Below are 15,535 nucleotides of genomic sequence, written 5' to 3' on the forward strand. Positions count from 1 at the left end.
GTGGGTATTAAGACAGTTACTAACCGTCATTATAGTCTAGACTTTGCTCCCTGTGATTTTTATTATTTCCTTAGCTCAAGAAAAACCTTGCATACTGTTGTTATTGGAAGTTAAGGAAATGAAAGATGCCGAGAGAAAGGTCATTGACATGCTCAGACAAAGGAAGTTCCATGAGGCTTGCCAGAAGCTGTTTGAAAGATACACGTGCATTGCAACCGTAGGAGATAACTTCTAAGAGTCTAGAGTTTCATGCGTTTATTATCAGTAAAAGTGTCCATACGAAAAATTTGTTTTGAAAATTATTCAAGACCCCTTGTCCATCTGCATAGGTTTACGAAGATTGTTAAAGTATAAAGGTTTACAATAGATATAATTGGATTTGTGCTGATAAGGATTACCATATGAAATTACGTTATTTAATAAATGATAAAATGTCAGCCCAAGGTAATTTAATAAATGATAAAATGTCAGCCCAAGGTAATTTAATAAATGATAAAATGTCAGCCCAAGGTAATTTAATAAATGATAAAATGTCAGCCCAAGGTAATTTAATAAATGATAAAATATAAGCCCAAGGTTTAATAAATGATAAAATGTCAGCCCAAGGTTTAATAAATGATAAAATGTCAGACCTAAGATTATTTATTTTGATACAGATTTTATCCACAAAATAGGCCCAGTGCAACTACAACGAGGAAGCCACGATTTGGGACCAAATCGTTTAAAATTAATTTGGGAAATTTACTTTTATATTACACATAAACAACTGCATTCGAGTAGGGTCAGGTTATGAAGTCATTAAGTAAAAAGCCTAACTTACACCAAGAACTAGATATTGATCAACTTTATTCATAAGAATATTTAAAAAAAAACTGATATATATATATATATATATATACATATATATATATATATATATATGTGTGTTATAAATCTTTGTAAAAGTTCAAATTGGAACTTTTACCAATGCATAATTCATATTTTATATAGTATGTATATTATCAGTGCATGTGTAGTAATACAGTTAGAATAATGACTGCCATGAACAGACCTGCTTCTCTTTTTTGTGGACTGACTGGCGTAAGACATTCGGGAGAAATATCCGCAAAACTAAATTAGAACGTAATTATAGATGAAACGCTCGACTGTCGGCTGAGGCTACCCGGACAGTCTATTAGAAGGACGCGCCTCGCGCATTACATGTTTGACAACCACCACTTCGCGTAGCGTCTGGTCAACAGTAATGGCGTCAAGGCGTTTACGAAATGGCTTATTACTTCTGAGTAGCTTCTCGGATTATGGGTCAAGCAAATATGAATGGACAATGCTAGACGCGCAGGGAAACAACGGGAAGTTTCGGTACACGCATCTACTAACACACAAGTATATTAATACATCCGTACATTCTAGTTCATAAATGTATGAGTATATACAGATTGTATTTTAGACAGAAACACTTTTATGTATATGGGCATGCATAATAAAAACATATACGTTTGAGAGATATCAAGAGAATGTGCGGGATGTATGAAACAAGCAATGAAGAATTAAGAAGTGACGTTGCGTTGTAGGAATAAATTAAGTTGCAAAACTGAACAAATGAATATATGTATATTAAGAAAAAAATGATATACTAGTGGACGTGTTTGTTGTTTTGTTTAACTGTGTATCAACGCTCTTCGGTTTATTTAGTGCTAAACATAGTAATTTGGAAAATTATGTTTCCAGTTTTTCAAATACTTAAATATTTATTCATAATGTTATGTGTAGTTTATTGTTCTACGCAATAATGACGGTTTATCTGTGTTTAATAGCGGATTTTTAATTCATGTAAAATGTGTTATATTATTATGTCTTTATATCTCCATGACATGTGGTTTGCTTAAGTTTAGTTGTTCTGTTTTATGTCATATCACTTTTCCTTGGGTGGTTTAGTGTTAACTCAATAATTTTTGGTTTAGCTAAATGTTTGTATTCTCCTAGTTCTTTACAGTCTCCAATAGTCATTCATTGTTTTGATTTTTATTGTTAGGTTCAGTGTTTTGTGAAGTAGTTTGGCTTTTACCTTGCAGTATATATATATATATATATATATATATATATATATATATATATATATATATATATATATATATTATAAAAGTTGGAAATCCATCCTCGATAATTAGTTCTTGAATTTGTTTCTATTTTGGAGTTGCTATATAGTCCTGTGTTATAGAGAGCATTAACAGTAGATGCCAAGTAATTTGAGAGATTGTTATTATGGTTGGTTTCTATGTCTAGAAAAAATGCATCAAGACTAAAGATATATTTAGGATAAAAATATTATGGTAGAAACGTGTCAGGAATGTTAATGAAATGTTAAAAAAACAAAGATTATTAGAACATAAAAAAATGCAGATGATTTTAGTGATGACATCAGATGATCTTGATCTAACAGCAATTAATGCCGGAATAAGATAGGTTTTTACAGACGTGCAGTTAAGTGTTTGGAGTCACACGAGAAATGTCGGACAAGTTAACACAAAAGATATTGTCTTTTGTGCGATATATAAATCGATATAATGAACTATTATGTGTGAAACGCCCAGAAAAGAATACAATTGAAGAACAGTTTAACAACAAGAAGTCACGCACTATATATAACAACGTTAATGAGACATCAGTTCTATAAAACATGTTTACATACCGCTCGACCAAACACTCGTTCAGTTTCGCAGGCTTTATCGCGCCATTAAAATGTATTATTATCGTTAATCGCATGAGGCGCTCTCAACAAAAGATTCCGACGGAGCTGCCTGATATGTTATATGATAATGCCCAACGTTACTTAGCTTCGCTTCCCAAGGATATTTTTTTAAATCTGTAGAAATACAACATATAGATTTGGAAGTACGTAGCTCTCATGAATACAGTAGCATATACTTTTATTTAATAAAATATTTAAAATTGTCGTAAATAACTCATACTTAAAAGTGAAGGAAAATTACTGGAAATTTTAAATTATAGTGAATTAAAATTATATTAAACACTCGAAATTTAAAATTATTGTATTTCTGTTTGTACCAGAAAACACACTATGCCGCGTTCATATATTAGTTTGCGATGTTGCCAAGCTAATACAAACCTTGATTCTAGTAAAGCAACTGACCCTGACTGCATTTCAATTGTAATACTTAAAATGCTTCAACCAGAACTAGCTCCAATACTTACAAAGCTGTTTAAGCGTTGTCTTAAGGAGAAGTGCTTCCCAACATCCTGGAAAACCTCATCGGTATGCCCTGTATTTAAAATTTCTGGTGATCGGTCATCTTCCTCAACAATTAGTATCCTGTGCGTCACCAGGAAGTTGATGGAATCTTTGTTACATATAGAAGTAGACAACCACCTCAGCAAATATAACCTCCTCGATGACATGCAATATGGTTTCTGTTTTGGTAGATCTACAGCAGATGTGCTACCGGTTATATCGCTTAGAATTATTGAATCTCTTGACGGAAGCTTCTTTTCTAGATCAATTGCTCTTACATATCAAAGGCCTTTGATAGGGAATGGCATAAAGTTCCACTTCATAAGATATCGAGCTATGGTATAGCTGGAAATGTGTTCTCAATTATTAAATCATTCCTGTCTGATAGGTTCATAAGAGTAGTGGTTGATGGGCAGAAATCAGAAGCTCACAGTATTAATGCTGGACTCCCATAAAGGTTTGTCCTGGGGACAATTCTCTTCTTGATCTACATCAATGGTCTTCCAAATAACATCCTAAGATCATTCGTTGACATTTATGCTGACGACCTTACTATGGCAACACATCAAAGGCCGTAAATAACCAAGTACTTGCAATAACCCTTATCCTTGAGTGGCTTCCGGGCCTTGATAAGTGGTGATCAATGTGTAAAAAAAAAGTTCTTTCTGATTCTCCATCCTCTGAGCTTGAGCACGTGGTATAATGGGGAAAGCGCTGGCTGGTTACTTCATCTAAACCCAATCTCCAATCAGTACATAATCAATGCTCTGATCCTCATCTGGCATAATTGAAATGAATGCCTCTCATATTGAGGAGGCTCCATGTGTTTACAAGCTTATGGGCTTGACATTAACTCCTAATCTGAAATGGAACACATACATCAAACTCGTTGCAAAGCTCGCTGGAAAAATGGTGGACTCCTTCAATAGCTTCAGTAGATATCTCGCTCCTGATGCAATTCTTTACCTATATAAAAACCATGTACGGCCAATGATGAAGTAGTGCTGTCACATATGGACAGAAGCTACAGCTTATCCTGCCTTGACAGAGTACAAAAGAGGCTTAGTAGCTTAGTGGGGGATGCCCTTTTCCCTTCCTTGCACTCCCTTTCCACAAACGAGACGTTGCGAGCCTGTCTCGGCTTTATCGTTATTTTCATTGCAAGTGCTTGTCTTAGCTTCAATGTGTGGTCCTCCCCTCGTCAAACTTTCACAAAAACACTCGTCTAGCCGAAGCCACTAGCATTAGTTTCCGCCACTCTTCATCTATGCCTTAACTTAAACCTAAATCCATGAACAAAGCTATTTCTTAGAACTGCGCGCCTGTAGAACACTCTTCCCTTTTCCTGCTTTCGAGCTGACTACAATTTGATTGTCTTCAAGTCACTGTAAACAAGTTCTCGATGAACCGTCCCCCTAAGTAATCGAATTAACAAAATTTCACCTACTTAATACTACGCTATAATACCATTAAAGGAAAAACAAGTAACCATGTTAGTTTTCATGAATTCCTAACTATAAAACAATAGATATGAAAACAATAATTGATAAATAAAGTTTAAATAAATTATTTTCATTCATGCAATATTGACTACGGAATAAAACGCATAAAGCATTCAAAATATAAACAGGGAAAACATTTATGATTTTCATGGGAAAAACACTAGAACAACGTTAAAAGTAAATAAATGATGAATAATTTAAAATTATGGAATTAAATATTAGGGAAATAAAAAAAAATGATGTACATTCCTCATATGAGAATATTCATGTTAAAATATTAATACTGTGAAGCTTGCCAGTAGTTGTTGTTAGAAATTTCAGTTGACATCTCATCCGTCAACCAATTCGTACGTTGTCACATTTTTTTTAAGGAAAACTGGGGAAAAGTAATTACTTCTACGCAAAAATGCGAATTTATTTTCATGCGTGTTTAGCTAAGCACGTGCAAATATTGGATGTGCGATAAGAAAGAAGATGGATAACTAGTCTAAAACTAGGGACAGCATAATAGGAGGGATGAGAAGTACGAATGATAAAAATTAAGTCATAGGAAAATATAAACAATTGAAAATGTTCAGTAAAACTAATAGGAAAGGGAAACAAGTTATGTGAATAAAAAAGACAGAACGAAATGTAAAATCAAAAAGAATGAGAGGAATACATGAATAAAACAAGGAAATGAAATAAAGTTAAATGCAACAAATAGATAATGAATATAAACTGAACTAAAGACGCAACGTGGCAGGAAACCAAGTTCAGTAATAGATATATTGAAATAATACAGGTATTTGATCATATGAGAATAAACTACAAACGAATTTCGAAAAATAGAAAACAGGAATAAAAAATAATATAAAAATAGCATACATATATAGTATATACATTACGCGAACAACTTTAAATAAAAAAGAGGCAGATTAAAGCTGATAAAAAATAAGAGAAACGAAATATAGCTAAAAGGGATACATTACAAAAAAAGTACGGAATCTATATACGACTTAAATATTAAAGAAAATGCAATTAAAGTAAAAACAGCAGGGCCCAAAAGAAAAGCAGAGACCTGGAAATAAAAGAAGAACGCTATAAAGTGAAAATTAAAGAAAGATAATTGATGCACACAAGGGATGATGCTGAAAATCACGAATTTGGAAACCAAAATGGAAATGGGAATTGTGGGACTTGTATGCAAGACCCTTTATACGAAGCGTTCAGTCGCTCTGCGAGCAACGTAATACTGCCACGAAACTAAAGGCAGATGAAATAATGTCATTTCCGAGAGAATTGAAAATAGACAAAAGGCAGAACTTTTAAAGAGATATTCCATATATATATTTATATATATATATATATATATATATATATATATATATATATATATGCATATATATACATATACATATACACACCCACATATATAAGCGACCTTGTTTGTTTGTCTTTCTGAGGAACGGTCTATATCAAACTCCTTTGTAAACCTGTGATCTACTGTCTTGCCAATTGATATATATTGGGTTTGAGCACGGCAAGCAATATCGCTTTACTTTTATTTGTAATGAATTGCTTTTAAAAGGTGAAGATAATAAAATAGTATTCGCAGAATGAAGTTGATTAAACCTCGCTATTAAATATGCGCAACTGAACATTTATACGTTAATGTCGGTTAATTTTTTATTTGCAATTTCTTATTCATATGACAATAACTGTAACGACAACGGTAGAAATGTAAAAGGTTTTTATTCCGATTTTAACTTTAATCACACTTTCTCTTTACGTAAGATATCACCAATGATTATAGGAACCAATAAAATAATATATATTAATATGTACGAAATCTTCATGAATTATATTATCATATGGAAGCGTATTTTACAATTTGGCTACGTCGTAGGACACTATTATATATAGAGTACAATAAAGTAATTAACAGAGAAATAGCTAGACTAAAAAAAGATATACTATAAATATATTACAACTTCATAGAATCGTACACAAAATTAGAATTGATGGTCTGTCATAAATAACTTATTTTTCTTTTAATTTTCCGTAATTTTACTACATTGTTACCTTTAATTTGGTCTCCCACGTCCATATAATAAACACTACACTGATTTTTACTTCGTCAATGGTTTACAGACGTGTGTTTTGTGCTTACACTTTGTGCTTTTACTCTTTTGTTGCTTGCCACTTTCTTCAATGAAACAAGTCATTGGTTCATCATTCGATTTAATAAATGCATATGCCCACAATACTTACCACAATACAAAAACATTAAATAGTAAGCCGTGTATAATTATTTATTGCTACTGCCACATACATGAGTACAATTACTTCAAGTGTTATTAATTTAATAAATCCCAAGTATCGAAAAAAATTTGAAACTTTCTTCACAAAACATAAAAATATATAAATCCAGACATGAAACTGAGGGACGTAGCATTCCAGGTATTTAGAAATATTGAGATCATATACTGAACAGTCGCACGATTTATATTCTAACCGCAATATCTAATATTATTTTTATTGTAGTTGAAAAAGATACGTTCAGCATTTCCACTTAGATTTATCCACTTGCAAAAGTTATGCCTTAACGGAAAATACTAAAAAAAATTTAATTACAAATGTGTCCAAGAACTTAACTTGAAACATGATATCAGCAAATTAGCTGGTTTATAAAGCATTGCATTGTGGTTACGAATATCCTCTCTGAACTTGCTTCGTTCTCATGCAATTATAAAATCATTGTGACTGGATGTGCATTACCCCAACTAAAAGATTCCCATGTTGCCAAATGAATCCCTAGTCTTAAGTCTGTGTAATTAATGTTGGAGTAAATCTCGCTCAACTGTTTATTTAAGTAGAGGGTCCTAACAAATATCGGAAAGATATCAACACAAATCTATTTTGTTCCTTTTGTTTAGTGATGCATAATTGTAAAGAATTTAAAAAAACACACAATATAAAAGCGTACTGATAAAAGTATACTGTTTTCTTAAAAACAGTTTAAACATGAAAACAATTGATTATTGCTGGTTATATATATTAATGTTAATGAGTTTTTATCATGAAATTGAACTGAAGAACAACAAGGATGTTTAGCTCCGCTTTTGACAAACTGATGCTAAAATATATTAACAAAAATCCGTACTGAATCTTATTGATTCAAATTATCAAACGTGTTTGTATTTGAATAGGATACCTAAAACTAATGTTTTCTTGCTAATAAATGAAACTCTAATTAAAACTACGCACAACGATATCTGAGCACATGTGTGATCCAAAATTTGAGAAAGTGAAAAGTGACATAGAGGAGAAAGTGCAAGATGACGCATTTCAGAGTAATCCTGTATATTACGTATGTGTATGCACTAACACTCACACACATATGTGTGTGCGTGAGTGTGTTAAAATACATTAAAAATAAGTTTAAGTCGACACAGAATTGAACATTGTTAGCCTAATTTATTGGATGATATTGTAAAACTATTTATTACTGTATCTATATTCAGTATTTTCTCTCTTAATACGCACATACACACATGTATATATCCAGAAAGGAAAAGGGAAAATAAGAGAAAAGAGAAAAAACGGGAGCATGAAAAAGTAAGAGATAGAGACGAAATCTTTTAAATACATATTTCGATGTACATTTCTTCTTAACTTATGTATGGATAATTTATATTTCAGATCAGACAATTTATTTCCTAAAACGGAAATTAATTGTCTACCTCCAGACTAAATATAGAAATAAATGGCACTACTTTGGGGTTTGGATTCGAATCAGACTCAATTGATAAACAGGTGCTACTCAACTGGAGCACGTCTCAAACCGCAAGCCGAAACAAACCAATTTTAAGTCGGAAGTTCAATTATGACGTATATACCCATGTGCATGTACTGTTACCACGCGCATTGTCTCGTCTGATCATAAGAGGATTGAATATTATGGCGAGAAAAGATGAACCAAACATTTTTTCTAAGATCATACTGCAGAAATAAATCATTTTTAAAATGGTTTCGCATAACTTGATTTCAATAGGCGTGTAAAATAAAGTTTAAATAATCATTCGCAGTGAAATAGAATTGTCTTTTTCGTATAGACGAAAAGAAATGTTTACAAGGAATACACTTATTTTGAGAACTTACTTACAATAACCGCTTATCGTATGATTTAAAAGCAACCATTAGAAGAAAAACATCCGTAATAGACAAAAATCGTTAACAAAAATCAACTTCTGATTTACCGAAAATCCTAAATACTGCAAATGTAGAATGGATAGTAAACTATATATATATATATATATATATATATATATATATATATTGAATAAAATTATAGTTTACACACTTAATAAGTTTATAAACATAAAAAAGAGTACACATATTAATAGTAATATTCGTGAGATAACACCAAACAGATTATAAAGATGGTGTATTGATGTAAGAAACCCCATTTAACCACTGTAATAAGTTATTATTTGACAAGAGATAAAATTAAAAACTTTAAAGCAGGAATGGTGCATGCTGTAAAGGACGGTCAAGCCGTTGTATTTTTCATCTATTTCATTTTGACATCTTACGCTTAGCAAATACTTTGAATCTTTTCTAAAAATTGAACGACTGATAATTCATTTAAAATATTCTCTGTCTTTGAGCTTTTAGCAAATTTCGTTTTAAATTTCTCGATCTCTGTAAGCGAAAGTGTTTACCTTTTCCACCTTTATCTTATGCCCATGGTAACTTTTTTACTTAGAACATTTTCATCTGAAAAAATATTCTACCAGATTATTAAGAAACAATCTTTACACCTGATGTTTACCGGTCAAACAATTTTCTTGGAAATATTTTATTCATATTTCTACATTACTTTATCAACCATCACCTCTTTTTGCATATTCGTTTAATCTACACATTTTTGCATTATTATAGACATTTATACAAATCTCTCGTATTTCATTGTTTTTAGTTTATAATTTATTTGATAAATAACAAAAATTATAGCTTCCCTTAAAATAAAAATTGCTTACTATATTCTTCTGTGTATAGGAGGGATTATTTGAAAGTCCATGAAATAAAAACAGGTTTAAGTTTCATCTTATATTCCTGGTGGATACACACACACACACACACACACACACATATATATATATATATTCGACTGTCATATGGGCGATCGTGTTACGATCTGACTTTATATATATATATATATATATATATATATGTGTGTGTGTGTGTGTGTGTGTGTGTGTGTGTAGTGCCTCGCAATAATTTACAATACACATTTGAAACTGTCAGTTTCTGTATTTCTAGCTTCCAAATGGTAATGAAACGTTTTTTTATAGACATAGCATATGTATTGAAACTAAGAGAGGAAATGAACAAAGCTTTTTATCCAAAACTGCATGCTTGTGGAACTTATCTCTTGCAAAAGGTCCCTGTTGAGTACAACATGGTTGCCATCAAATCCAATGTAAATATGTTTTTACTGAGCCGTATTCATAAATAATCAAAATCTACTCATTAACCATTACTACACTACAACCGTGAACTCATTAACCCTTATCCGCGTTTGACCTTCGAATCTGGATAAGTGGTAATGCCCAAGTAAAAAAATGCTATTTTTAAAAGGATTACATAACTATGTTTACGGAAACTGAATAATGGAACAGAATAACTCCATTGCAACATTTATTGTGATACAAATTCTAAAAAGAATAATTTAACAGAATTTAGCACGCAAAAATAAATCACTCAGTATGATTGTACTATTATGTGATGGAAAAAATTTTGGATACATTTCTGAATTTGACTATGGTAAAGACGAATGTAAAACATTGAAACTTGATAAAAAGCTAAATTGCGTAGAGTTACAAAAATAGTTTAGTGTTTCTCCTATATATTGCTTACCTTATTCCATTAATTAGTTTAAAATGTTTTTCTATAGTAAATCAAGATAACATATTAATGGTCATTATCAATTTTTCTGGGTTTGGCCAAAACCCCACGCTTTTTGGTCATTTGAAAGAGTGATTTTTATATCAATAAACGTGTTGTTCAATTTCCCTCACTTCGGAACCAATAGATAAGTTTACAATAGTGATTCACATTATAAACAATTGATTGTGTGTTAAAATTGGGTCTGGAGTGTTGGAAATGTTACGAAGCCGTCGAAGTCAAACGTGGCTACTTTACTCATCTACATAGCAGAATAGACAAAATTGGTCTAAATTCGGGCTACTATGTTGGATGATACCTAACAAGTGTAGGATGTTCAGTAGTGAGATGTTTATTTCCATCACATTTAAATTACTCTATGTGAAACCAGTCAGGAAATTAGGAATTAGGGAGAAGTTTCCAAAATCCACTAGCTTTAAGTAAGGAACTATTCGAGCGAGAAGCTTTTCAAAATCTATAAACCTTTGCTGTTGTAAAATTAGCTAAGAGTATTTATGTGGAGGTGGCACGAGGATCAAGGGACTGACAGAGCACATTACATAATCTAAAGAAAAGGACGTTAGTTTTTAGAGTATGTTGAGGGTTTTAACCAACACCTAACAAATATAACATATATCGATTATCTGTAAGGAAAATAAACTACACAAACCAAGCATTTTATAATAACTTCAACAAAAAAACTTAAACAATCCGTCCAATCAAGCCCTCCTACTAGTGAGCTATTATGAATTTAATTATAGAAATTTTATTCAGTTAAATATTTTTATAAATGTACTAAGACAATATCCCAACTGTACATTGCCATGGTATCAATATAAATATAAATATATATATATATATATATATGTATATATATAAATATATATATAAATATATATATATATATATATAAATATATATATATACATATATATATAAATATATGTATATATATGTATATATAAATATATATATATATATATATATATATATATATATATATATATGTGTGTGTCTGGTCATATCATATGCTACTGGTATCATGTAACTCAGTACTACCTGCCTCATGGTTGGGTCTCCGGCGACTAAACTGGTTCCACCACCACACTTGTTTGGTGAAGAAGGATGCTAGTCTCCCTGAAGGATTAAAAACAAGACCTTCCAAAGGGCGAATGATTCTTTTTTCGGGGTCAACGGCCAACTAGCACTGCGTATGTTTGTGTGTATGTATGTGTGTGTTGGAGTGGAGAGGGCTCCTGTAAGCGCTGGTGAACACAACCTTTCTAGGAAAAGCAAATCTCTGATTTTAAAAACCATAAAGCGGGAGAACAGTACCCGCATTAAGCTGGTCTGCAGTTTATCTTGTTGCTGGCTATTTTCTCTTGCTTGTCGCTGGATCCCAACATTTTGAACCGAGAGAGAGACTTAGATGTTGTACAAAGCTAAGAGTCTGTAACATCATCTGTGTATAGATACTCCCTCAGGCATTTTTCTATAAAAATGGTCCTGTGGCGATGGAAGTCATTTTTGGGCTCATGGACTTTAAGTGACTGAGGGAGTGGCACTCGTCTGACAAGACATTGTAATCATCATATATGTGTATATATATTCTAGTATGAGAAGTAAATAACGATTCTTTTACACTACAGTAAATTGTAATTATAGATCAAATAATGCTAATATTTCTTTTACTGTGCTATTAATTTTGCGTTTACCGTTGCTGTGTTTATAAGTTCACAATTAAAAGAACTGTAAATATATAAATACTCAAAGATTGTTTGAATCAAGATATAGTGGGATACATCCGAATGTGAAATATAGGAAGTAAGGGGCCGAGGATTTCGTTAGTAAATAACCATTTGAGGGTAATGTAAAAAATGAAATATATATTTTCAAACCTAGTTAATGATTACATTTTAATATATTTTATATCATTACAGTATAGACGAATAATTCATATTTTGTACAATAATAAGCAATGATACATTACACATTAAAAGGGTTTCATATGCACTGTATATTGTATAATTCTATTAAAATTTTAAGATTGGTTCTGGAATGTGTACAGGAAAGAATACAGCCGCTACAAGAATGGAAATAGTAAACATAGTAAAAACAACAAATATATCTAATATAGCAAAGTTTCTTTTTGTGTACTCATTGCATCAGTCTGTTTTAGTGTAGGAGTGAACATGTGTGGGTGTGTCTAATTTTCAGAGTTTTAGTTTAAGTAGTTAAATAATTTAACCTTTTACAGAAGTGGTTAATGGAATTTCGCCAAACCATCAGTGCAAACACATTACTCCAGTCTTACAATTATTATTATTATTATTATTATTATTATTATTATTATTATTATTATTATTATTATTGTTGTTTTTGTTTTTGTTTTTGTTGTTATGCTCTCAAAGTTAAATGGTGAATCGGATTTAATTTCTAAGATTTCATTCCATCAACTCTGTGACGTCAGGCACAGAGCATCTTCTTAAGCTGTGAGCTGGGAAGACGAATACTGTTTTGTAGATAATGTATATACACATACACAACGACACACAGACACACGCACACACACATTCACATATGCATATATATCGTTATCAAGACACAGATTGTTTCTTTGTTGCACAGCTCTTTCATGCGTCTAAACAAGAAACAGTCTAGAATACAGTCGACACATCATATTTGTGCTGCTTTTGTAAATATATACGTTTTATTTTTATCTTCTTTTATAATAGTAAATAGTCTATTTGAAAATTATTTGGAGTTCTAGTATATTTTCTTCAAACCTATTAATTTCTAATGCTGACCAGTGATAGAATCGAAGTTAAATTCAATTATGTATTTTAATTCTGTAAAATTTAAGTCTTATTGAAACTTATTTCAATGTATTAATTTTTAGCATATCCATTTCATTTGCCCGTCACCACACATCGAATTCATATATATATATATATATATATATATATATATATATATATATATATATGAATTCACTATATATATATATATATATATATATACATGTATGTGTGTATATATATATATGCACATTTTAGACACAATGTGGGTTAAAGTAATATAAAACAACGTATGTATTAATTAATGTTATACCGGCCTTCCTTGAACAGAGGAATTTACACTGATTAGCACTATAAATAGCGCTAGTAATTCCAACACCGGTGAGAGAGATGCGATTGCACTTCAACTGCTAGCCGAGTGCTCAGCAGATATACACGCCTTTCTTATATTTGTACATTATTCTTAATACACTTGTTCCTTAACCGGACCTTGACTTGATTGTTCTTATTTTCACTGTTGTTCCACGACACAACAGATTGGTGACAAGGAATCGAAGCGACCGTCACTGCAAAGAATCACAAAAAGTGATTGAAATAAAAATTCGTAAAATCTTTACGGCAGAACCCCTTCGTCATTGCAACGGATATTTAGATACGCAAGGATTAAGAGCGAATTAATTACTACAATAGGAATTGGGCGACGGGGGGGGGGTGATATGCTACCAAAATCTACAGCGAAAAACGCGAATGTTGTCAATTATTTAATAATTGAACACAGTTACCAAGTGTTTTAGAAAGGGGGAAAAAGTTCATTTTTTCTTCACCAAAAGCCATTTCTCCTGCGGTAAGAATTTTCTTCTGCAAAGTTAAATGTCAAAAACCAACTAGCAAATACCGTGTAAGCTTATCGTTATTTCGATAACATCTGGGATTTGAAAAGACATAGAGACAAACCGTGAAAAATAATTATTCGCGTACGTCATTTGTGCTAAGAAAACATGTAAATAATCAAGTCATTTTTTGCAAAAGGCAAAGAGGGTAAAAAAAAACAAAAAAACTAAAAGTTTCTCATACGAATTCGTCGGATATTTAAAGCGACGGATTTAATTTTGCTACGTAAAAACGCGTGCAAATAAAAAAAAAATGTTAAACAAATATTATTTCCCTGGATTGTTTCTAGTAAGACTAGAAATATAGCGTTCAACAAATTAAGTTACAAAAGGAATGCTAAGCTGTTTTTTTAGTTTTTTACATGGGGGTCACCACTTATCAAGGTCCGGAGGCCACTCAGGGATAAGGGTTATTGCGTGCACAGTAATCAATGCGATAGTATTGTAGTAATCATTAGTATTGGAGATTTGATAGAGTGTCTTACTTAAGGAGGCGGTTTGTCAGGAATTTGTTTATGTTGGATTTGAAGACATCGAGGTTGTAGTCAGGTTGGAAAAAGACAATCAGGAGAGAGTTCCACAGTCGTTCACTTCTGAGAAAGAAGCTCTGCTCCTGGAATCTACGTTTGGATGTAGGCACAGATAAAGAGTGGGGAAAATTATTGATATCAGTCTCAGCCAGACGGGTGTTTCTCGTGAAAAGTTGGAGAGAAGAGACGAGAGATTGGAGCTCAGACGAGCACTTGTCATGGAAATAACGATAAAACAAAGGCAGGCTCGCAACGTCTCTTCTGTGGGAGAGACGCTGCAGGGAAGAGAAAAGGGCATCCCCCACTAAACCACGAAGTCTATTTTGTACTATGTCAAGGCAGAATAGGCTGCATTTAGCAGCTCCTGCCAAGATGTGGCAGCAGTACTCCATCCTTGGACGTACTTGGCTTTTATATAGATAGAGAATAGCAACAGTGGTGAGATATCTTCTGGAGCGGTAGAAGGATCCCACCATTTTCCCAGTGTCCTTGGTACGTGTTCCATTTCAGATCAGGAGTAACGGTCAAACCCAGAAGCTTGTCAAAACATGGAGCCTTCCCAATACGAGATACATCCATTTCAATTGAAGCCAGATGGGGATCAGAGCGTTGATGATGTAAAGATAGAAGCTTG

This window comes from Euprymna scolopes, chromosome 8 (assembly GCF_053919585.1).
Source record: "Euprymna scolopes isolate OS-2025 chromosome 8, ASM5391958v1, whole genome shotgun sequence".
NCBI lineage: Eukaryota > Metazoa > Mollusca > Cephalopoda > Sepiida > Sepiolidae > Euprymna > Euprymna scolopes.